The sequence below is a fragment of the Tamandua tetradactyla genome, chromosome 13 (genome assembly GCF_023851605.1).
Source record: "Tamandua tetradactyla isolate mTamTet1 chromosome 13, mTamTet1.pri, whole genome shotgun sequence".
NCBI classification, from domain to species: domain Eukaryota; kingdom Metazoa; phylum Chordata; class Mammalia; order Pilosa; family Myrmecophagidae; genus Tamandua; species Tamandua tetradactyla.
The window spans coordinates 9,019,436-9,044,540 of record NC_135339.1 but is presented as its reverse complement, the minus strand read 5'-3'; the positions used below and the strand labels follow the sequence as shown (position 1 = coordinate 9,044,540).

The following is a 25,105-nucleotide window of genomic DNA, read 5'->3' as shown; positions in this document are numbered from 1 at the left end:
TTGAAGCAGCTCAGCCTTCGTTCATAAGTATACACCATCGTTCGCCAGTAAACTCAGTCAGTGCATCCCTCAGCCACCGCATTCATCGGGCATCATGTAGAGGACCTAAAGTCCGCAGTCTATCAACATTCTCAATTTTAAATAATTTCATTGTTCCTAAGAGAAAGGAAACCAATAAACACACCCTCACCAAATAGGAAATCTAAACCTCCTCTTAACTCTTGTCTCTCCCTCCATAATTATCTCTGGTGTTGCTGTGGTAGTGCTGATGGCTTCCTTTTGAACACAGCCCATAGCATGCAATAGCAGTTTAAGTCCCTGTACCCTGAACTTAAACACTCTTTTATACAAGAATCATATCTTTGAAGTAATTCTTACAAGAACTAATTCATATTTCTAGTGTGAATCAGTGCGACATGTAGGTCTGTACAACCCCTTTGAATCTTGTTCATCTTCAATATGGTAATATTGCTTCTAAACCCTGTAAGTTTATTTTTATATTTAACTTTTTAAGAAACTGTCAGACTATTCTCTAAAGTGGTTGTGTAGCATTTTGTATTCCTACCAGCAATGTGTGAGGTTTCTACTTTTCTATTTCCTCACCGATAAATACTTGGTACTGTCTGTCTTTTTGACCATGACATTCTAATGAGTGTGATATGGTAGCTCATTTTAGTTTTAATTTGCATTTTCCTAATCACATATGACATTTGTAACCTGTACATGAAGCACCGTTTTGTAATTTAAAAAAACAAGTACAGTGAATAGAGCTAAGAATGGAGGCAAGCTACATGAAAGATGGGGGCCTACATTGAACAACATATAGAGAGATGACAAAGACAGATTTTAGAGATATATTAGAGTTAGAATGGACAGCATTTAATAAGTATCTAAAAATATAATAGGCAGAGCAGAGGGATATAGAAATAGTGATAATTAGGGGAGTTATCATTGTTTAGATATCAGTTGAATTCATAGAGGTGGTGTTTCTGTTCCTAAAACACTATTTCTTTGGGGCAACTGAAAATATCTTAAACAATAAGAGGGATTTACTGTAATAAAATAAATAGATCCCAGTTAAAATGGGTCTAGAATTAATTTATTCAGGCTTAACAGTAATTCAGATTCATTGCAACTTCTATCCTGCTCTTCTTTATCTGTTGCATTATCCTTTTAGGCAGTCAGTCTCCTCCCTCATGGTCCTAAGATGGTTTCAGCAGTTCTGGTTGATATACTCAAACCCAGAGTTACATACGTAAAACTGGGTTTTTTTGTTTGTGTATCTTTTTGCCATCAGTCAGGAAAACATTTCCCAGAAGCTCCCCAGCAAATTTACTCTCTTGTCCTATTTGGCCAGAATTACACCAGTTGCTTACTGCTAAACTGATTACTGGGAAGGGGTATGGAAATTACCATGATTGGCTTAGACCAGAGCTTTCTAATACAGGGTGTCAAGCATCATTTTTTGGTACCTCTTCTGGAAGATGTCTTTTCCCTTGCCTTTTGGTTCCTGCTGTGGTTCAGAGAGGTGAGGTTTTCTGCATAACTACGTGTCAGTTCATTGTGCTGTTACCATTCAGTGTTTCAGTTAGCTAACATTTATTGAACTCCTTTCTACTCTGTGTCATTAATTGATGGATTCTAGGATACAAAACTGAATGAGAGCTCTGCCAGCGTTCCCGCCGCCATCCAGCCCTCCTCTTCCTCTTTATCCGCCGGCGGCGCTCCCGCTGCCATCCAGCCCTCCTCTTCCTCTTTCTCCGCCAGCGCTCCCGCCGCCATCTAACCCTCCTCTTCCTCTTTCTCCGCCAGCGCTCCCGCCGCCATCTAGCCCTCCTCTTCCCCCTTCTCCGCCGGCGCTCCCGCCGCCATCTAGCCCTCCTCTTCCTCTTTCTCCACCGGCGGCACTCCCGCCGCCATTCAGCTCTCCTCTTCCTCTTTCTCCGCCGGCAGCGCTCCCACCACCATCTTACCCTTCTCTTTCCCCTTCTGCTCTGGCAGCGCTCCATCTGCCATCTTATCCTTCCCTTTCTCCTCCTACTCCAGCGGCTCTCCAACTACCACCGTGCCCTCTTCCGCCTTCACCGACTCCTCCGCCACCGTCCTCGACAGCCTTGCCACACTCACCTTTCCTCCTCCAGAACAGCTACTAGGGGAGTAGAAACGATGCAGAACAGCTCCCAGAGCCAAAACAGAGATCAAAAAGACAGCGTACCCCATCCTGGAACGGCTGACTGTCTGGGAGAACCAGCTCCGGTGAGATCGTCAAGGGGCACGGGCTTTCCCGGGCGGGGCGGCAAGCGGTCGGAGTCCCTCCCTTCCTCCTTCCCGGGCCAGCTGGCAGAATTGGGCAGGCGGTCCCCTGAAGCCGCGGCGGCTGGCGCCCCCACCACGCGAGGCCCCCCGGACCAACTGAGAGAATTGGATCGGAAATCCCCAGACCGCGGTGCATGGTGACCGGGGGGATCCCTTACAAACACATGACTCCCTGGTCTGGCTAGGAACGGTGCACTCTCCCGGGCTGCAGCGGCTGGTGCCCTCCCGCCACGCTTGGCGCCCCGGGCCAACTAGGAAATTCGGACGGGCGCTCTCCCGGGCTGCGGTGGCGGGCAACCGTCCCCGCCTTTGGACCCCCGGGCTGGCTGGCACTCTTCCAAGCCACTTCGGCTGGTGAACCTCCCCCACGGCGAGAGTTTTCCAAAGTTAAAGGACCCACAGCACCTTTTACTGGTGGGACCCGCAGACAAACGTGTGCCACGAGCGCCACCTACTGGGCAGGATAAGAAAAACAGAACCCAGAGATTTCACAGAAAAATCTTTCAACTTGTTGGGTCCAACACCCAGGGAAATCTGACTAAATGCCCAGATGCCAGCAGAAGATAACGGATCACACTCAGAAAATTGAAAATATGGCCCAGTCAAAGGAACAAACCAATAGTTAAAATGAGATACAGGAGCTGAGACAACTAATGCTGAATATGCGAACAGAAATGGAAAACCTCTTCAAAAACGAAATCGATAAATTGAGGGAGGACATGAAGAAGACATGGGCTGAACAAAAAGAAGAAATAGAAAAACTGAAAAAACAAATCACAGAGCTTATGGAAGTGAAGGATAAAGTAGAAAAGATGGAAAAAACAATGGATACTTACAATGATAGATTTAAAGAGACAGAAGATAGAATCAGTGATTTGGAGGATGGAACATCTGAATTCCAAAAAGAAACAGAAACTATAGAGAAAAGAATGGAAAAATTTGAACAGGGTATCAGGAACTCAAGGACAATATGAACTGCACAAATATACGTGTTGTGGGTGTCCCAGAAGGAGAAGAGAAGGGAAAAGGAGGAGAAAAACTAATGGAAATCACTGAAAATTTCCCAACTCTTATGAAAGACCTAAAATTACAGATCCAAGAAGTGCAGCGCACCCCAAAGAGAATAGACCCAAATAGGCGTTCTCCAAGACACTTACTAGTTAGAATGTCAGAGGTCAAAGAGAAAGAGAGGATCTTGAAAGGAGCAAGAGAAAAACACTCCATCACATACAAGGGAAACCCAATAAGACTATGTGTAGATTTCTCAGCAGAAACCATGGAAGCTAGAAGACAGTGGGATGATATATTTAAATTACTAAAAGAGAAAAACTGCCAACCAAGACTTCTATATCCAGCAAAATTGTCCTTCAAAAATGAGGGAGGAATTAAAACATTCTCAGACAAAAAGTCACTGAGAGAATTTGTGACCAGGAGACCAGCTCTGCAAGAAATACTAAAGGGAGCACTAGAGTCAGATACAAAAAGACAGAAGAGAGAGGTATGGAGAAGAGTGTAGAAAGAAGGGAAGTCAGATATGATATATATAATACAAAAGGCAAAATGGTAGAGGAAAATATTATCCAAACAGTAATAACACTAAATGATAATGGACTGAATTCCCCAATCAAAAGACATAGACTGGCAGAATGGATTAAAAAAACAGGATCCTTCTATATGCTGTCTACAGGAAACACATCTTAGGCCCAAAGATAAACATAGGTTGAAAGTGAAAGGTTGGGAAAAGCTATTTCATGCAAATAACAACCAGAAAAGAGCAGGAGTGGCTATACTAATATCCAACAAATTAGACTTCAAATGTAAAACAGTTAAAAGAGACAAAGAAGGACACTATCTACTAATAAAAGGAACAATTAAACAAGAAGACATAACAATCATAAATATTTACGCACCGAACCAGAATGCCCCAAAATACGTGAGGAATACACTGCAAACACTGAAAAGGGAAATAGACTCATATACCATAATAGTTGGAGACTTCAATTCCCCACTCTCATCAATGGACAGAACATCTAGACAGAGGATCAATAAAGAAATAGAGAATCTGAATATTACTATAAATGAGCTAGACTTAACAGACATTTATAGGACATTACATCCCACAACAGCAGGATACACCTTTTTCTCAAGTGCTCATGGATCATTCTCAAAGATAGACCATATGCTGGGTCACAAAGCAAGTCTTAACAAATTTAAAAAGATTGAAATCATACACAACACTTTCTCGGATCATAAAGGAACGAAGTTGGAAATCAATAATAGGCAGAGTGCCAGAAAATTCACAAATACGTGGAGGCTCAACAACACACTCTTAAACAACGAGTGGGTCAAAGAAGAAATTGCAAGAGAAATTAGTAAATACCTCGAAGCGAATGAAAACGAAAACACAACATATCAAAACTTATGGGATGCAGCAAAGGCAGTGCTAAGAGGGAAATTTATTGCCCTAAATGCCTATATCAGAAAAGAAGAAAAGGCAAAAATGCAGGAATTAACTGTCCACTTGGAAGAACTGGAGAAAGAACAGCAAACTAATCCCAAAGCAAGCAAAAGGAAAGAAATAACAAAGATTAGAGCAGAAATAAATGAAATTGAAAACATGAAAGCAATAGAGAAAATCAATAAGACCAGAAGTTGGTTCTATGAGAAAATCAATAAGATTGATGGGCCCTTAGCAAGATTGACAAAAAGAAGAAGAGAGAGGATGCAAATAAATAAGATCAGAAATGGAAGAGGAGACATAACTACTGACCTCACAGAAATAAAGGAGGTAATAGCAGGATACTATGAACAACTTTAGCTAATAAATACAACAATTTAGATGAAATGGACGGGTTCCTGGAAAGACATGAACAACCAACTTTGACTCAAGAAGAAATAGATGACCTCAACAAACCAGTCACAAGTAAAGAAATTGAATTAGTCATTCAAAAGCTTCCTAAAAAGAAAAATCCAGGACCAGATGGCTTCACATGTGAATTCTATCAAACATTCCAGAAAGAATTAGTACCAACTCTCCTCAAACTCTTCAAAATAATCAAAGTGGAGGGAAAACTACCTAATTCATTCTATGAAGCCAACATCACCCTCATACCAAAACCAGGCAAAGATATTACAAAAAAAGAAAACTACAGACCAATCTCTCTAATGAATATAGATGCAAAAATCCTCAATAAAATTCTAGCAAATCGTATCCAACAACACATTAAAAGAATTATACATCATGACCAAGTAGGATTCATCCCAGGTATGCAAGGATGGTTCAACATAAGAAAATCAATTAATGTAGTACACCACATCAACAGATCAAAGCAGAAAAATCACATGATCATCTCAATTGATGCAGAGAAGGCATTTGACAAGATTCAGCATCCTTTCCTGTTGAAAACACTTCAAAAGATAGGAATACAAGGGAACTTCCTTACAATGATAGAGGGAATATATGAAAAACCCACAGCTAATATCATCCTCAATGGGGAAAAATTGAAAACGTTCCCCCTAAGATCAGGAACAAGACAAGGATGTCCACTATCACCACTATTATTCAACATTGTGTTGGAGGTTCTAGCCAGAGCAATTAGACAAGAAAAAGAAATACAAGGCATCAAAATTGGAAAGGAAGAAGTAAAACTATCACTGTTTGCAGACGATATGATACTATACGTCGAAAACCCGGAAAAATCCACAACAAAACTACTAGAGCTAATAAATGAGTACAGCAAAGTAGCAGGTTACAAGATCAACATTCAAAAATCTGTAGCATTTCTATACACTAGTAATGAACAAGCGGAGGGGGAAATCAAGAAATGAATCCCATTTACAATTGCAACTAAAAGAATAAATACCTAGGAATAAATTTAACTAAAGAGACAAAAAACCCATATAAAGAAAACTACAAAAAACCGTTAAAAGAAATCACAGAATACCTAAATAGATGGAAGGGTATACCATGTTCATGGATTGGAAGACTAAATATAGTTAAGATGTCAATCCTACCTAAATTGAGTTACAGATTCAATGCAATACCAATCAAAATCCCAACAACTTATTTTTGAGAAATAGAAAAACCAATAAGCAAATTTATCTGGAAGGGCAGGGTGCCCCGAATTGCTAAAAACATCTTGAGGAAAAAAAATGAAGCTGGATGTCTCGCGCTGCCTGACTTTAAGGCATATTATGAAGCCACAGTGGTCAAAACAGCATGGTATTGGCATAAGGATAGATATATCGACCAATGGAATCGAATAGAGTGCTCAGATATAGACCCTCTCATCTATGGACATTTGATCTTTGATAGGGCAGTCAAGCCAACTCACCTGGGACAGAACAGTCTCTTCAATAAATGGTGCCTAGAGAACTGGATATCCATATGCAAAAGTATGAAAGAAGACCCGTATCTCACACCCTATACAAAAGTTAACTCAAAATGGATCAAAGATCTAAACATTAGGTCTAAGACCATAAAACAGTTAGAGGAAAATGTAGGGAGATATCTTACGAATCTTACAATTGGAGGCGGTTTTATGGACCTTAAACCTAAAGCAAGAGCACTGAAGAAGGAAATAAATAAATGGGAGCTCCTCAAAATTAAACACTTTTGTGCATCAAAGAACTTCATCAAGAAAGTAGAAAGACAGCCTACAAAATGGGAGACAATATTTGGAAATGACATATCAGATAAAGGTCTAGTATCCAGAATTTATAAAGAGATTGTTCAACTCAACAACAAAAAGACAGCCAACCCAATTACAAAATGGGAAAAAGACTTGAACAGACACCTCTCAGAAGAGGAAATACGGATGGCCAAGAGGCACATGAAGAGATGCTCAATGTCCCTGGCCATTAGAGAAATGCAAATCAAAACCACAATGAGGTATCATCTCACACCCACCAGAATGGCCATTATCAACAAAACAGAAAATGACAAGTGCTGGAGAGGATGCGGTGAAAGAGGCACACTTATCCACTGTTGGTGGGAATGTCAAATGGTGCAACCACTGTGAAAGGCAGTTTGGCGGTTCCTCAAAAAGCTGAATATAGAATTGCCATACAACCCAGCAATACCATTGCTGGGTATCTACTCAAAGGAGTTAAGGGCAAAGACACAAACGGACATTTGCACACCAATGTTTATAGCAGCGTTATTTACAATTGCAAAGAGATGAAAACAGCCAAAATGTCCATCAACAGAAGAATGGCTGAACAAATTGTGGTATATACATACGATGGAATATTATGCAGCTTTAAGACAGAATAAACTTATGAAGCATGTAATAACATGGATGGACCTAGAGAACATTATGCTGAGCGAGTCTAGCCAAAAACTAAAGGACAAATACTGTATGGTCCCACTGATGTGAACGGACATTCGAGAATAAACTTGGAATATGTCATTGGTAACAGAGTTCAGCAGGAGTTAGAAACAGGGTAAGATAATGGGTAATTGGAGCTGAAGGGATACAGACTGTGCAACAGGACTAGATACAAAAACTCAAAAATGGACAGCACAATAATACCTAATTGTAAAGTAATCATGTTAAAACACTGAATGAAGCTGCATCTGAGCTATAGGTTTTTTTTTTTTACTATTATTATTACTTTTATTTCTTTTCTCTATATTAACATTCTATATCTTTTTCTGTTGTGTTGCTAGTTCTTCTAAACTGATGCAAATGTACTAAGAAATGATGATCATGCATCTATGTGATGATGTTAAGAATTACTGATTGCATATGTAGAATGGTATGATTTCTAAATGTTTGGTTAATTTCTTTTTTTCCGTTAATTAATAAAAAAAAGAAATCAAATTAAAAAAAAAAACTGAATGAGAAACCTATACTGTGCTTACGAAAATATGCTTAAATAGAAAAGTACCATGGTAGAATTGTATACTAAAGTTCATTTGTATTATGGGTTTATACCACTATTTATATCTTCGGTTTGATGAAAAAAGGCATTTGAATTTGAAAATCAAGCTTATATTCAATTTATAGATGAACATTTGGAACACAACTTATTCATAAATTGATCAGAGTGATTTATCTCCATGGTCACCCTCTGTTCTAGTTTGCTAGCTGCCGGAATGAATATACCAGAAACAGAATGGCTTTTAAAAAGGGGAATTTAATAAGTTGCAATTTACAGTTCTAAGGCTGAGAAGATATCCCAATTAAAACAAGTCTATAGAAATGTCCAGTCTAAGGTATCCAGGAAAGGATACCTTGATTCAAGAAGGCCAGTGAAGTTCAGAGTTTCTCTATCAAGTGGAAAGGCATATGGCAAACATGGTTAGGGTTTCTCTCTCATCTGGAAAGGCATGTAGTGAACACGGCATCATCTGCTAGCTTTCTCTCCTGGCTTCCTGTTTCATGAAGCTCCCCGGGAGATATTTTCCTTCTTCATCTCCAAAGCACTGGCTGATGGACTCTCTGCTTCGTGGTGCTGCAGCATTCTCTGGTGTCTCTGAATCTCTTTCATTCTCCAAAGTGTTTCCTCTCTTACAGGACTTCAGAAGCTAATTAAGACCCACCCGAATGGGTGGAGACACATCTCCCCTAATCCAGTTTAACAACCACTCTTGATTGGGTTACATCTCCAGGGAGATGATCTAATTACATACAGTATTGAATAGGGATTATTCTGCCTTTACGAAATGGGATTTAGATTAAAACATGGTTTTTCTAGGGGACATACATCTTTCAAACCAACACACCCTCCCTTTCAGTGTTACATAGAAGTACATGGTAACTACCCTATACTCTGCTGTTCATTTGAGTTACTTAGAGCTAAGACTGTTATCTGCAGCCATCAAGTTTGAGTTTTCCAGTTAAAATAACAAAGGTTTTTAAGATAATAACTTTTAGTTTAAGATTCCAACTGAAACATCTTACAAAATATAAATTATTTTGTTGTTTGGCACTCTGATTTTTAAAAATGATTATATGATTATGGCAGTATCTGTACCATATGTGGAATTCTTTTTATGGGTATTCTGAGAAGGGAGAAGCAATTAAGATAGGGAAGGAGGAGATTTGGAATAATGGGAGAAAAAAATGTACATTCATTATAGCTGATTTTTGTGAATACTAAGAAACTCACTATTTTCCCCCATTATTCTCTACTCATCTCATAATGAAAAGTTTAAACAGGAAGAAATTGAAAGAATTGTACAGTGAATCCCTGTATTTTACAGTTACCACGACCTAGCTACTACAATTAACATTATGCAGTATTTGCCTTATCACATATCTATCCATTTATTCACCTCACTATTCATACCTCAGTCATTCTTATTCTCAGCCACACAGAAATGCCCGTTTGCTATCATAATTTCAATTCCCAATTCCGGAAAGGTAGAATCTGATTAGCTCAGCCCTGCTTCAGTTGTGCTTGTGGGCAAGGTTTTGAAATACATTTGGAAGCCTATTTTGCGAATGGAAGGAAGAGGGGGAAACAAAAGAATGTCTAAAGCAATGAGAAATCCACTGGTTTTTGACATCTGGTACAAATTTTTTAAATGATCTTAAATTTTAGCGTAGACTAAGTATATTCATCAAAAGCATATTTATGCTGTTTCCTACAAAGCACATCTTACTGATATAAGAACTAATGTGTAACTTTCTAGTGTCAGAGTAAAAAATTATTGTAATATTGAGAATTGATATTTGTCACTGATGGGTTCTGTGTAAGTGTGATCTTTAAAATACCTTGGTGTTTTAAGATTTGTTAACTAGTTTAATTAATTTTGAAAACCAAGAGGGATGTCCACATTTGATGGCAAACAAAGAGACTTTTTAATAAAGGAAATGTGAAATTAAAATGAATTTTTCACAATTGTATGCAAGTGATTATGACCTTTAGAGAAAATTTCAGAAGCAAATTATTGGTGAAAAAATTACTACTTCACTTATTTAGATATGTAGTTTTACTAGCATCCCTTGTAGTTATTGAATACAAGTTCATAGTGCTAAAAGCCTTTGGCACATTACCTTGTAAACTAAGTGATTAAAGTTGTTTGGAACATATTACCTATGTAAATCCTATCTCTATGCATGTATCTGTTTACAGATTTCTGCTTATAGTGCTATAGCACTATATTTTAAAGGTTTGGAAAAGCTCTACTTTGTTTGCATAAATTCTAGTATATAAAAGTTATTTGCAGCCGTGTACCATGAAGTATATCTTGTCCTTTGATTGTCTTTTGTTTACCTCTTAGTAGTGAAATCATATCTTAACTGGTTTCCCTTTAATGGGTCTTACTCAATCTTTAGAAAAGGTTTTCTGAATTTTATGTTTTGTCAAGTGCTTTTACATATGAGAAATTGAAGGGAAGATTGACAATTTGGAATCAAATTGAATTTGATTCAAATTCTTGGATTTTGAAGATGATGTATTTTAAAGTTATTTTGAATTTGTATCTTTTCCCCTTTTTATTATCTTCAGATATAGCTTAAATCTTTAAAATATTTTTTTAAATATCAAGGAAATAGTGCTGTAATATTAACAGTTCTATAATATGCAGTGGTTAGTAAGTACTTCACATGTTAATTTTATTTTTTTATTTAACCCATTGGAAATACTTGACTATAATTTTGGGGGCAGGGGCAGGGTCAGGGGCTGGGACATAATTTTTAAACCGAAACACTTTGATGATGGATTTTTGTTTATGAATAGGTGAATCTCAGCTTTGTTTAATTCAGTGATAGCCGCCTCTCTCTCCTTCTGTAAACACCATGAAGGAGAAATAGAGTAGGTGGCAAGAATGGCTTTGGAGGAGTTTTTATGCCATTCCTGAAGCTGAAACAATGCATTTATTTTTTATTAGTATAAGGGAGATTTTTAAAAGATTCCAGAAAAAACTCCAAATACCAAGGATCCAATCCTACCCTCCCTCATTTTTAAGCATGATGGTCTAAGAGTCTACTCTGAAAAAATGTTAGGAACCTGGTGAAGTGATGAGTGACTAGTTCGTTAAGAAGATTGTTAAAACGTTCCTAAAACAGACAGTGCTCCTAATTGTTCTCAGGGTCAGTCTCTTTAGTTGGATCATGAAAGATTTAATGTGGTCCTCAGGTAGCCAGTCAGCCGAGTTGGAGACTTTTACCTTTGTAAAGTTGAAAATAATCAAAAAGGGAAACTTCCTTGCTCAGAGATTGGGAAACTTTTGAAGTAATAGGTTTCCAAAATACTGTTAAACTTTTTGTTGACTTCACTGTGAAAATGTGTAGCTGTACACATGATATATTTTTAGTTGTTGTTCTTTGTTTTTTTTTTTAGTATTGCTTCTTTCTTCTGTATGTATTATTCTGACAAATAAAAATTGTTTCCTAAATAAGTTCTTTTTTTCCTAAACAGATTTATGAAAATATGCATCAGTTTAATACTGTCTTGGAATTCATGAGGTGGAAGCATAGGTCAAAGCTGTTTGGAGAAAATTGGAAGCACAATTTTATCTAGCTACGTCTCTGAGGTAAGAAAAAGACAGAAAAATATGAATATTTTCATTTTCTTAACAGTTGAAAATAGAATTGCAAAATACATTGATTGTAAAATTGCAGCTTTACCTGCTTTAGTTTCTTTAATTATATTCCTTATGAGTTCATAAGCAGTTCTAATATTTTCCTCTTTAATAATGAAAATTATTTTTTCTTATTAATGTCAGTTTCTTTAACTGTAGAAAATAAGCAGTGAATGTCTTATAAATCTTTCTTTAAAGATTACAGAACAGAGTTCAGAATGAAAATTATATTAAGAAAAAATGTTTATGTTTTGAAATTTTCTAAAATTTTGAATGTTTTGAAATTTTCAAAAATTTTGAATGAAATTTTTGGTATCTTAGAATAATAGATCTTTGGAGATAGCATTTGTTTTAAAAACTAGGAACAGCAGTAAAACAGGGATAGGGAGAAAGCCATTCTAAGACAATATGTACAGAGAAATTAAGTTCATTTGAAGTCCATTTAGAGACTCAAACTGTCAGATAAAAGGTTTGAATTTTCAAGGGATTTTCATAAAAAAAAAAAGCTAGAAGAGTGGACGTCCAGATTTATGTAGTGATCTATACATCTTGAAATGTCCATTGTTCTTTCTTGTACCATTCACTCATCCTCCTCCTATGTGTGACTTTTTAGTTGTCTTTATTGGGTTTCATTCTTTGGGACCTCTGTCGTAGTTGCTATTTTTTTTTTCTTGAAGTTCTCTTGAGTTCATGACCTTGGTGCTGTTCTAGCTCTACTTCTTTAATTTTATTACTTCTTTGTATTCTCTTTTCTTTCTCCTCCATTTTAAAAATAATACCATCCTCAGGCCTTTATCTTTGAAATTCTTCCCTTTTTTTTCTTTATATCTTTTCTAAACTCATTATTTTGGCAATTATCTCTAAACTGATCTCTTTTATATCTAGTTGTGACATTTTCTCTAAGCCTCAGACCCGTACTTTGAACTGCTTGCAGGTTCTATGTGTTAGCGTCTTAGACCTCACTTTATATACCTTACTTCATCATGTGCTTCATATCCAGTGTTCCCCCATGCCTCCCTAGGTTTAAAGCCTCAGTGCTATCTCTGATTCCTCATCTTTTGTTCCTCCACTCAATCAGAGGCTGTGGTAGTTAGATTCAGTTGTCAACTTGGCCAGGTGAAGGCACCTAGTTCTGTTGCTGTGGACATGATCCAATGGTACGTGAACCTCATCTGTTGCCGATTACATCTGCAGTTGGCTAACAGACGTGCCTGCTGCAGTGAATGATGTTTGATTTAATTGGCTGGTGCTTAAATGAGAGAACGCAACGTAGCACAGCCCAAGCAGCTCGGCATACCTCATCTCAGCACTCGCAGCTCAGCCCAGGCCTTTGAAGATGCAGAAAGGAATCATCCCGGGGAAAGTTGTTGGAATCCAGAGGCCTGAAGAGAAGACCAGCGAGATCACCCTGTGCCTTCCCCACATGAGAAAGAATCTCCGTTGAAAGTTAGCTGCCTTTCCTCTGAAGAACTAATGAAATGAATCCCCTTTTATTAAAAGCCAATCCATCTCTGTTGTGTTGCATTTCGGCAGCTAGAAAACTAGAATAGAGGCCAAGTCCAAGTTTCTAGCAGTCATGAATGTTTTCATCTCCTTTCTGATCCCCTCCCCACCATCCAAGTTTAGGTGGTTATTTTATTTCACTTGAAATATTGCAGAACTCTTATAACTTTATGCTTTTCCCTACTCTGCTTCACTCTACATACTACTGACAGCTTAAATTTCCTAAAAGATAATTCTACATATACTGGTCAGTGACTGTGTTAGCCTGCCAAACGAGGTAAGGAAAAACAAAGCCTCTTCACAATATAGCATCAAATGACACTTTTGCCTCCATCCATCCATTTCTTCCTTTCTTTAAACATTTAATAAACATATGCCAAATATGTGTTATGTGCTGAGAATATAAAAGGTTTAGTAAAACAGGATCCTTGCTTTGCTTTTAAAGAACAGAGTCTGTTGACAGATGAACACGCAAACAGATAATTCAAGTGCAATTTGAAAAATGTCTTGGCATTACCTAGGAAAGCTCTCCCAACATTATCAGAGGACAGACTTGTCACGGAGGTGTCCCGTAAGACGTGATATTTGAGCAGAGTCTTGAAGGATGAACAGAAGCTTGCTGAATGGAAATTGGGAATTTTATGCACAAGAGCCTAGCATGAGCAAGGGAAGCTTGAAAATGTGTAGAATGTACAGAAGACAGAATAAATAATTTTGTATGGATTGAATTTGGGATAAGAGAGAGGGCTTGAGAGGTGGGGCAGGGACAAGGCTGGAAAAAATCTTGATTGTGAAGAACTTTGAGTGTCATGGTTAAGGGGTTTAGATTTTATTCTTTGTGTAATAAGCAATCATTGAAGAATGTTAGCATAGGTATTTTGGATATAATTGTGTTTTGTTGAAATTAATCTGGCAATAATATGATTGACATTTTAGAAGGGGTAAATATTAGAAGTAGAGAGCCATGTTAGGATCTTTATTATGGTTTCAAACAAGAAAAAATGAGATTTTTGATTAAGGTGGAATCAGCTTACCTGGAATTATGAAAACCTTTAGGCCTTGGTTATTTAACAAATGTTTCCCTTTCTTCTTCCATGACCCTACATGTAATATACTCTTCAACCAATGCCATTTGAAATTATCCCGTATATTCTCACCTCTCTGTTCATATTACTCTTTTCTCCTGGTATGCTTTCCCTCCAATTTCTATTTTGTGAAAAGCCTATCTCCTTTTCAGAAATCCATCTCAAGTGCCATTTCATCCCTAAAGTCCTTCCTGACCTATATTGCTTTGATTTGAAGAATATCTTCCTTTCTTGTTTAAGGCCTAAAGCACTTACTCTTGTGCTATAGGATTTTATGTTTTCTATCTCTGTTAAACTAAGACAGCAAGTCATAGAAGGGATCAGAAAATGAAGAACATGGTTCCCACCCTCCAGTTTATAGTCTAGTCTACGTTTATATAAATATATATAGTAAGGAATGATAACAAAGATTGCCAAGTAAAAGTGCTGAATGCCAAAGGAGTATCTTATTACTTATAGTCAGGGTTTATAACTCTGAAAAAGACAACTGGAACATGGGAGGGATTATTTGAGTTGGACTTTGAACAATGAGTAGAATTTGGGTAGATAAAGAATTGAAGAATATTTCTAGAGAAGCTAATTGAAATAATATGAATTTTTTGTACAAGTATGATGGAAAACTTGAAGAGGACAGAGGTGTGACATGAAAATGGTATTTTAGGACAACTAGTAATGATGCATACTCATTAAAGAAATGTAGTGAGAAGGCAGGTTGAAACAGTAGTTAGGCATGAGGTGGTCAGAATTTGATTAGAGTGGGAATAGTGGGAATAGAAAGATTAAATGGAATTGCGAAGGAGGAAGGACACTGATTTGTGACTAGATGAGAAAGGATGAAGCCCAGACTTTGAACCTTGATAGGAGGGATAATGTTAATATCATTAATTGCAAACATAAGTGATTCTTCAAGTTCTTTTAAATCCTAGTTCTCTAAATTTAAAATAACACTAAAATGGGTGTTCTTCTGTATTGTTGGTCACTTAATTTGTTTACGCACAAATAGGTTTGTATATTACTTTATAAGCCATAGCATATTGAAAGGAAACTATTAGGAAAATAGCAAAGTACTGCCTCTTTCAGAAGAAAGATTTTTAAGGAAATCATTTCTATTCTGTTTATATTTATTTCTTTTGCTATAATTTTAAATACTATGTAAAATTTTGTAAAATGTAAGAATGTTTAAATTATTTTTACAGGTATAGTTCTGACACTCTTACTGAAGGATGATATTTTGTTTTACTAAACTTACTGCTAATTGGTTAGGCACCTGTGAAGAAATATGTTCAGTAAGAAGAATTTGGCTTGTTCTACCTTAACAAATAAGTGTTAGTGTTATAGGTTCATTAGAGAAATACCTTATTATATAAAACTGATTTCTTTTAATTCATTTAATTCTTTTCAGTTCTTAGTTGATGACTGAGTTAGAAAGACTGTAATATTTAGAAATACTCTAATTCATATATAGAAAATGAAATAGTCAATAATTGTTTCATAATTAAGAAGTAATTGTGTAAAAGATATCATAGAGAATGGTAAACATACACATTTAAAAAGTCAGGCTTTGTGATTTATACTGTTTTTATGTATTTTTAAAAAACCACCTTTAGGGCGGGCCATGGTGGCTCAGCAGGCAGAGACTCTGCCATGCCAGAGTCCCGGGTTCGATTCCCAGTGCCTGCCCATGGAAAACAAACCACCTCTACCATTCTTATCTCAGAATGGTCAGAGCAGTGTTTCCCAAAGTGTGGAGGTTATACTACCAGTGATATTCATAGTGATTTTAGGTGGTATATGTTTAAAAATAGTTGTTTTGATAACATCCTATTTGTAATAAGTAATACTGACTTTACGGGTTATGTATTGGCAGTGCTTTTCCCTTTATTTTCTCCCTTTTTTGAACTGTGTTTCAGAAAGTTGAGTTAACCATACTGTCAGTTTCTGGCACTAAAAGTACCATCTTTATTCACTGTAAGGCCTCTTGATTTATTTTATCTTACCTCCTTTATTCTTGATCATCACTCACATTTTCCTCTCCTCTTGCCATAGGAAACAACTGTAGTTTGTTTACTAAATATCTTTGAATGTATTATTCTTTATAAAACATTGTGGTGATATTTGTATTTATATTTGTTTGACACAATTAGGTTGTGCTGCAAATATTTTGCTTTTTAAAAAACACCTGGTTTCTCTCTACACTAGAGTTTTAAGAGCTGTTCATTGTGTTATATATACACTTGTTTGTGGCTTTTAATTTATATTTAGTATCCTGTAATACACTTTACTGCATACTACTACTTTAAAGAAGCATCATAGGCTGTTTAAAACTACAGATAGTGAAGCCGGATGTTTCAGTTTGAATCTTGACTTTGCCAATTCTTAGTTTGAGTTCCCTTGAAAATAAAGCCTTCCAGCCAAAAACTAAAGGACAAATACTGTATGGTCCCACTTATGTGAACGGACATTCGAGAATAAACTTGAAATATGTCATTGGTAACAGAGTCCAGCAGTAGTTAGAAACAGGGTAAGATAATGGGTAATGGAAGCTGAAGGGATACAGACTGTGCAACAGGACTAGATACAAAAACTCAAAAATGGACAGCACAATAATACCTAATTGTAAAGTAATCATGTTAAAACACTGAATGAAGCTGCATCTGAGCTATAGGTTTTTTTTTTTTTACCATTATTACTACTTTCTATTTCTTTTCTCTATATTAACATTTTATTTCTTTTTCTGTTGTGTTGCTAGTTCCTCTAAACCGATGCAAATGTACTAAGAAACGATGATCATGCATCTATGTGATGATGTTAAGAATTACTGAGTGCATATGTAGAATGGTATGATTTCTAAATGTTGTGTTAATTTCTTTTTTTTTTCTTTCCGTTAATAAAAAAAAAAAAGAAAGAAAGTAAAGCCTAAGGAAAGGATTTATGACTAGATAGTTTGCTTGCAGATGATCCAAAGAAGCACAAGTGAGAGAATGGGAAAAGTGAGGCAGGAAAGAGGGTAAGTTAATAAACAGTAGGCTAATAAACTGGCTACATTTGTGAGTAACTGGGGTTTGATCACCTTGGAGACCTCTTGAATATACCTTAGTATTGTCTCATCACAGGGCAGGAAGCCTGGGACATTTATCCACACTGATTTTCATCCTTTGTTAATTGAGGATTGCAGCTGTGCCTGACCATGTGACTAGGTGGCTCATGATAGGCAGTTTGGTCACCTAATCCTTAATGTTGCACAGTTGTTTTCTCTACTTGAACCCAGTATGATTCCAGGAGCTACTTTCCAAATAGTAATACAGAAGGCGTGTCCTTGCTTGTGAAAATCTAGGAATCTGTGCTACAGCTCTCCTATTGGGGCTTACTTGAAAACTCACACGGCATCGCTGTCTACAACAGTCACCTGCAGTACTTTTGAGTCTGTTGAGTCTTGTTGCCTGTGCATCAGGACAGTTTGCACTGAATCCTGATCTGTTGAGAACCTCTTTTTCTCTAGATCCTAATAAAAACTGGCAGCCTTTTGAGTCACCTACACTCTTCTCTTAATTCTGCTTAAATAGAAGCCCCCTGTTTTTTTAAGCTTAGTCTTCCCTCAGACTATTGAGTTTCCTTTAAATTAGTTGTATTTTTTTATTCCTAGTTCTGGGGGATTTGGGTTCCATAAGCACTCATTTAGTTCTGTCTGTAGGCATCTGTTGTTGTTCAGTGGCAAACCAATTGGCATTGGAAAGCAGGATTGTTTGTGTTGTGAAGTGATTATAAAGAAACCAACAAACAATTACCCATTTCAGGAAGCTCAGAGGGGAGTCTTCTGTGCCTCCAGGCTACTGCCAATGGCTGGATCCTTCAGCAGTGTGGCACAGGAGTGTCACACTGGAATCTATTTGATCTGGCAGCCTTTAGAAGGCCTCTTTGCGACATAATATAGCCTCGGGCTGGGAAAAAAAGATCAGCTGCATCTTTACTGTTGGTCTCCTCTTGTACTCCTTTGAAAATTTATCACCATGTCCACTTGCTCCCATAAGAAATCTGGAACTCATGGCTTCAGAAACATCCTCTTGACCTCGTTGTCATGCTCTCTAAATTCTTTGGGGGTATATACCTAAAAGTGGGATTGCCATGTTCTGTGGTAATTCTAATCTTAACATTCTGAGGAAGCCAGGCTGTTTTCAACAGTGGCCGCACTCTTTAACATTCCTACAAAGAACAAGTGTTCCTACTTCTCCATATCCTCTCTAACATTTGTTACCTTCTGTTGTGTGTATGTGTTGTTGTTGTTGTTTTAAATAGTAGCCATTCTCGAGGGTATGAAGTAGTATGGCATTGTGGTTTTGATTTTCTTTTCTGATAACCAGTGATTCTGAGCATCTTTTCATGTGCTCTTTGGCTGTTTTTACCTTCTTTGAAAAATGTTTATTCATGTCTTTTGTCCATTTTAAAATTGTGTTCTTTTTGTTACTGAGTTGTAGGATTTCTCTATAAATTCTGGGTATTAAACCCTTATTGGATATGTGGTTTCCAGATACTCTCTTCCATTCCATAGGTTGTCTTTTCACTTTCATGATTAAGTCCTTTAATACACAAAACTTATTTTGAGGTGGTCCCGTTTATCTTTTTTCCTTTTTTTATTTGTGCTTTGGTTGTAAAGTCTTTGACACCATTGCCCAACACAAGGTCCGGAAGATGCTTCCCTATTAATATGTATTGTTATTAATACATCAGTTATCAGATTGAAGGAGAAAAACCCTTGATCATATCAATTTGATAAAATTCAACCCTATTCCTGAAGGCTCTTAGCAAACTAACAACAGAAGGGAGCTTTCTTAATCCAATAAAGAGTATCATTAAACTTATAATTAACTTAGGAAGAATTGAAATTTATGACGTCTTTTTTTTTTTTAGCTTTCTTTATTGTATAATTTAACATATATACAAAGCAAAGAGAGAAAAAAGCAGTAGGTTTCAAAGCACTCTTCAACAAGTAGTTACAGCACAGATCCCAGAGTTTGTCATGGGCTACCATGCCATCATCTCAGATTTTTCTTTCTAGCTGCTCCAGAACATTTGGAGGCTAGAAGGAATATATATTTTTATCATCACCTTTTTTTCTTTTTTTGTGAAAAATGACATATATTCAAAAAAAGCAATAAATTTCAACACATAGCACAACAATTAATTGTAGAACATCTGCTGAATCATTATACTGATATTTCTTTTAATCTCCAGTATCTTAGAGCAGCTAGAAGTAAAACCTTAAAATTGTGGAATTGTAATCCGTACCAAACTCTGAAACTGTTCAACGTCAAGTCTTTCTATAAAAAATGTGATATATTTTTCTGTTAAAGTTTATGCTGGTGTCATAAAGAGTATTTTAAAATTTTTCTTACATCATTGTTATGCGTGTGAAGTGCGAAATGGTACAATTCCGGTGAAGGTCATTCAAGTATCTATCAAAACTCTTTAGACCCACTGTCCCACTTCTTTGACTCTATCCTACAGCTTTATCTGCCCAACAACAACAGAAAGCATCTAAGTTTATTTATTTCAGCTTTGCTTGTAATTCTAAAATATTGGAAAACACCTAAAATGCCCATCAGTAGTTGAATGGATAAATACAGCTGTAAGAGTTTTCCAGTGGTGGAGCACTGTAGAGCAATGAAAATGAATTAACAAGCTCTACATGTATCCATGATGGATACATCTCACCAACAATGTTGAGTGAAAAAAAAGCAAATTATAGAAGTAGGTGTATATAGGATGGCACAATTTTTATTCAGCTCTAGAAAGTTTAACAGTTTGCAAAATAGTGCTATATATTGTTTGGGATACATAGTACATATGATAAAAGCATGTAAAAACATGAATTTTGCCTGCGACATTCAGCATATGGGTACATGGAGGGGTGGGGACTATAATTGAGAAAGAGGGCATAGGAGGCTTCAGTGGCATTTCCCTTGCTTTACCCAGAACCAACACAGTTCTTAAATGAAGTCTTTGAAGCACTATGTTCAGTAAATGTAATTCATAGACTTATATGATATAAGAGCTGGAAGGTATCATGATATTTATTTTACTGATGAGGAAACTAAGGCCCATAAAGGGAAGTGAGTTGGCCAATGTCATCCAACCAGTTAGGCAGAATTTAAACCGAATCCTGTGTCTCCTGACTCTCAGACTCTGTTACTTAGCAATACTTTAAATAAAAAGATGATAGATAAGTGTTTAGGTATCATAAAAAATCAGAAATGAGTCTGAGCTTAAAGATGCTAAGAGGAAAAAAAAGAAGTAATGTCAAGTCCGTTCCACGCCATAGAGCATCTTAATGATAATATCATAAACCACCCATTTTATTTTAACCTGAAGAGGTGTTCTGACACAGAGCAAAGAAAATAAAATATAGATGTTGGTGTTTCATCCACAGAGGGGAACCTCTCCCTGGGTTTCCAAGTTCTTAGGCTTAACATTAACAGCAGAAATTTGTAATCTTGAGGCTGTTCTTTTTAGGTATACATGTTTTTAAGGTTTTAGTTTCCCATAGTTTATGGTTCATACTTGTCAGGGAAGAAGTTTTAACAACCTTATTTTAATACCTTCTGGTTTCAGTCAAGGCAATTAGACACTTTCAGTTTACATATAAATATCACCTTTGAGCCTTTGCTTGTGTCTACTTATTGAAAGATTGCAGTTGAGTTTAGATAGTGCTTTGAAGTCCTCTGTCAGACGACATTGTTTGTACCAAAGAAACGACTGTATTTTCTTTTTGTCTGTGATTATTTCCAGTTATTTAACTGGGTATGGTTACTTGGTACTGTTAGAGCATAACCTAAGTCATTGTTCACCTTAAACTATATTTTAGATTTTGGGAGATATATATACATATATATACACAGGCCTTTCTTAAGACCTTTTAATTTATATCTCAGACGTGAGTATGTGCAGTGAAAACAGTGAAAAATTTTCCTCACTCTTGATACAAGTTGAAGTAAGGAAGTGGTGTGGGTTTTATATCATTTCAGTTGGGTTGAGATAAGGAAATAATATAGTTTATCCACAGCACAGCACTTTTGGGAAAGTCTGGTTTGTACATAAAAGTAAAAGGAACTGGCATAACATTTTAATTCCTTCTGTTAAGTATATTCATTCCCGCAGCAAATGTTTATTTAGCACCAACTATGTGCTGTTCTGGGTGCTGGAAATACAGAGTAAATAAAACATCCTAATCCTGCCCTGATTGAACATATACTCTGGAGCAGAGAAAAAGACAATAAATAAAATAAGAAGTAAAATATGTATCAAATGAGAAGATGATACATGCTAAAGAGAAAAAAAAAAGGAAAGAAGAGAGGAGTGCCAGAGATGATGATGGGATTACAATTTTAAATAGGGTGGACAAGAATGCCATAAATAAGAAAGGGATATTTTAATAAAGTTTCAAAGGTAATATTTATTGGACTGAAGATAGTCATACAAATGTCCTGGGGAAGAATGTTATAGGTGGAGGAACCTGCTAATACAAAGGTCCCCCAGCAGGACCATGCCTGGCATGTTTAAGGAGCAACAAGGAGACCAACATGGTTGGATTGGAGCAAATAAGGTCTTGTAGGCCACTGTAGACCTTAGCTTTTAACCTGAGTGAGTTAGAGAGCCATTGGAGGGTTTTGAACAAAGGAGTGATGGGATCTGATATGCTTTTTTGTTAGGATCGCTCTGGCTGCTATGTTGAGAATATATTGTAGGTAGGCAAGAGTAGAAGCAGGGAGCCCAGTGTTAAAATTATATATATTTAGATAAGATATTAATGATAGGAATTCATTTGAGCAATTTATAATTCATGAATCAGACAGTATCCAAATTGTACATGGAAAGGAGTACCAGCGGCACAGGTAGTGGGGAGCAGCTTTTATATAGGGCAAATGTGGAAGCATGCAAGGAAGTATTCTGATTTGCTGAGGTTAAATTTCCATTTTAAATAAGACGTGCTTACAAAGTGGGAAGCAGATATACATTGATATGGTCTGCTTGCCCATTCTGATAAGCTGTTTCTACTGAACTGAAACTGGTTTGTCACCAAGTGTGACTATCTGCAGTTCTGTTGGGTGCATTCTCTTATTCAGTTTTCTTGGAAAGCCCCTGCAGTTCAGTTGTTTTTTTCTCGATAATCCTGTTTCAGATAGGGGGCCATCCCAGCAATACCCAATGCAGGTGGCCATTTTATTTTACTGAATGCCTGTTAGGAGGCTATTTCTAGAATACCTGCAAAAGACTTAAGTGGCTTGGACCAGAGAAATAGAATTGAAAGCAGTGAGAAGTGCTTGGATACTTTGAAAGTAGAACCAACAGGATTTGCTGACAGATAGGATGTGGGTTGTGGGGGGCGGGGAGAATGGTTAAAAATAATTCCAGGATTTTAGACCTGGAATCTAGAACCTGGGAAACCAGAGAGGCTTGTTACCGGAGGGGGAAAGATTGAGGGTGGAGCAAATTTGAGGGGTGAGGGGAGAAAGATTAGGACTAATTTACTAGATCTTGGTAATAGAGTTAAGTTAATCTTTATACTATTTGAACAGTCTTCAAAATAAGAAGCTTTTTTCTTATACCAGGCTACAGTGTTTTTATTGCACGTGTTTTACCAAGTATCTTTTCTAATGAGACATTTGCCTTTATTTCAAAACTATTAATTTCTTAGTAGTCTAAACCAGACTACTTCTATCACAGTGTTTTGGTTGTAACAGAAAAACTTTCTTTGACCTTAAAATAAAGGGAATTTATTGGCTCTTGACTGATAAGTCCTTAAATTAGACTTCAGACAAGGATGCTTGAGCAGCTCATTGAGGTCTCCAAGGATCTGTCTGCTCTCTTTTGGTCTCCTTGTTCAGTCTTCTGGCTTCCCTTCTGATCCCAGCATAGTTGCCAACAGCTTCTGGGGCTGTTTCCTTATTCATATTCAATCTGAGAAAGTGACTTTGTTTCTGAGAGCGCAGTAGAATTCCTGAGACTGGATTATACTGTTAGACCAGCTCACCCTGAACCTTTCACTGTGGCATAGAGGATAAAAGGTGTTGATTGGCATAGTCTGGGACAGAGCCTGGAGCTTCAAGGAAACTTGTGTACACTCTCATTTATGTTTTTGTTTTTAATTGTAAATAGAAATGAAAGAGGAAAAAAATGTTGTTTTTTTTTTAAATTGCTCTTGCAGTGTTCAAGCAATGTGAATAACAGCGAGAATGGTTCCTTTTAAAGTGGTCAGTTAAGACAAGAAAAGAAATGTAAAAGTACATTTAGACATTAGTTTGATCAAGATAGTTTTTCTTCTTAGAGTACTGTTGCTTCTTGAACAGCTGGAACTACAAAGAAAACTTCAAATAATAAAAGAATATACTAAAAATAAATGATTCTAAATAGAAGACACTTGGTACTTTGGTTGTGAGGCAGTTCTTTGATTTGAGGGATTATCCCTGAACATTGTGTTGCATTTTCTACCCGCAGTTTCTGGGTACCATGTCCTGTTGTACCCCAGTTATTGTTCCAACCAAATCGTCACCTGCATATTTACAGATACTCTTGGGGAGTGGGTGATGGTGGTGATATCTTTTTTAAACTTGTGACTGTTTTTGAAAGGGCCTTCTTTCATATTGAGTGCATAAGTACATTATATTTTGATTTGGTTTCCTAAGTGAAATATGAGTATTTTCCTGTATTATGATTTATGAAGTTCTACTTTGATTTCTTTTTCTACTTCTAGAAATGTGTTATATTACCCTTGAAGATTGATTTAGTGTTTGAATTAATTCTTTGGCCATAGGAATTTACTAATTTACCCCCAAAAGTCTTCAATTAAATATGTTATTACTTAAGGAAAAGAGAAATCTGTTTTGATAACCAAATTTTGGTGCTCTTTGTATATTGGGTTATATAGGTTAGAATATAAAGCCCAGCCAATCTGAAACAAGTTTCTAACTTCTTAAACTTGGTAAGTCAAAATTGTTCGTGGTAAGGAAAAGTAAACATTATATACTGAGTCTAGATGCATTCCTTAAATCAAAATATCTTAGAATACTTTGAATGTACATTAAAACACATTTTATAAGCACTTATAAATGTGAAAACGCTGTTTCTTTTTGGTGTAGTGTATTTATAAAAATATATGTGCGGTATGTGTATATTATCAGCCTGTCATTTTCTGAAATCTATTGCCTTAAAGTACTTGTGTCAGTCATCGTTCAATCAAGAAAGCCGAAACCATACTGGTTATTTTAACAAAGAGAGATTGATATAAGGAATTGGTTATACAGGTATTAGTGGCTTGAAAAAGCTAAAGGAACACTGGGATTAAACATAGATAGTAATGGTGGGAAGCAGCACTCTTAAAAGGTCGAGGTTTCAAAAGCTGGACACTTGGAGAAGATTTATCTGTGACCTCTACCTCTTGAGGAAGCTTGCAGCCCAGCTATCATTGGTACCAAAGGAACTCAGAGGAAGGATCTTGAGGAACCCCACTCGATAGGGTTATCTTTTAGAGAGTACCATAAGGCTGATTGTGAGAGTTTAAAAGGAAGCTGGGGAACTGGAACCACTTGCTCTGGGCAAGGTGAAGGATATTTTTCAGGTGACTCTGAAAGAACAGCAAATAAAATCAGGAAGAAAGAAGTCCCTTCCCTCCTCC

General features: G+C 36.7%; 1 protein-coding gene across 1 annotated transcript in view; it reads left to right on the top strand.

Annotated features, from left to right (window-relative positions):
- Positions 1–25,105, top strand: part of BMPR1A (bone morphogenetic protein receptor type 1A) — a 156,787-nt gene that overhangs the window by 83,675 nt on the left and 48,007 nt on the right. The window contains exon 2 of the mRNA XM_077124689.1: positions 11,689–11,803. The gene's annotated coding sequence lies outside the window, so the exon portion shown is untranslated. The remainder of the gene's footprint in view (positions 1–11,688; positions 11,804–25,105) is intronic.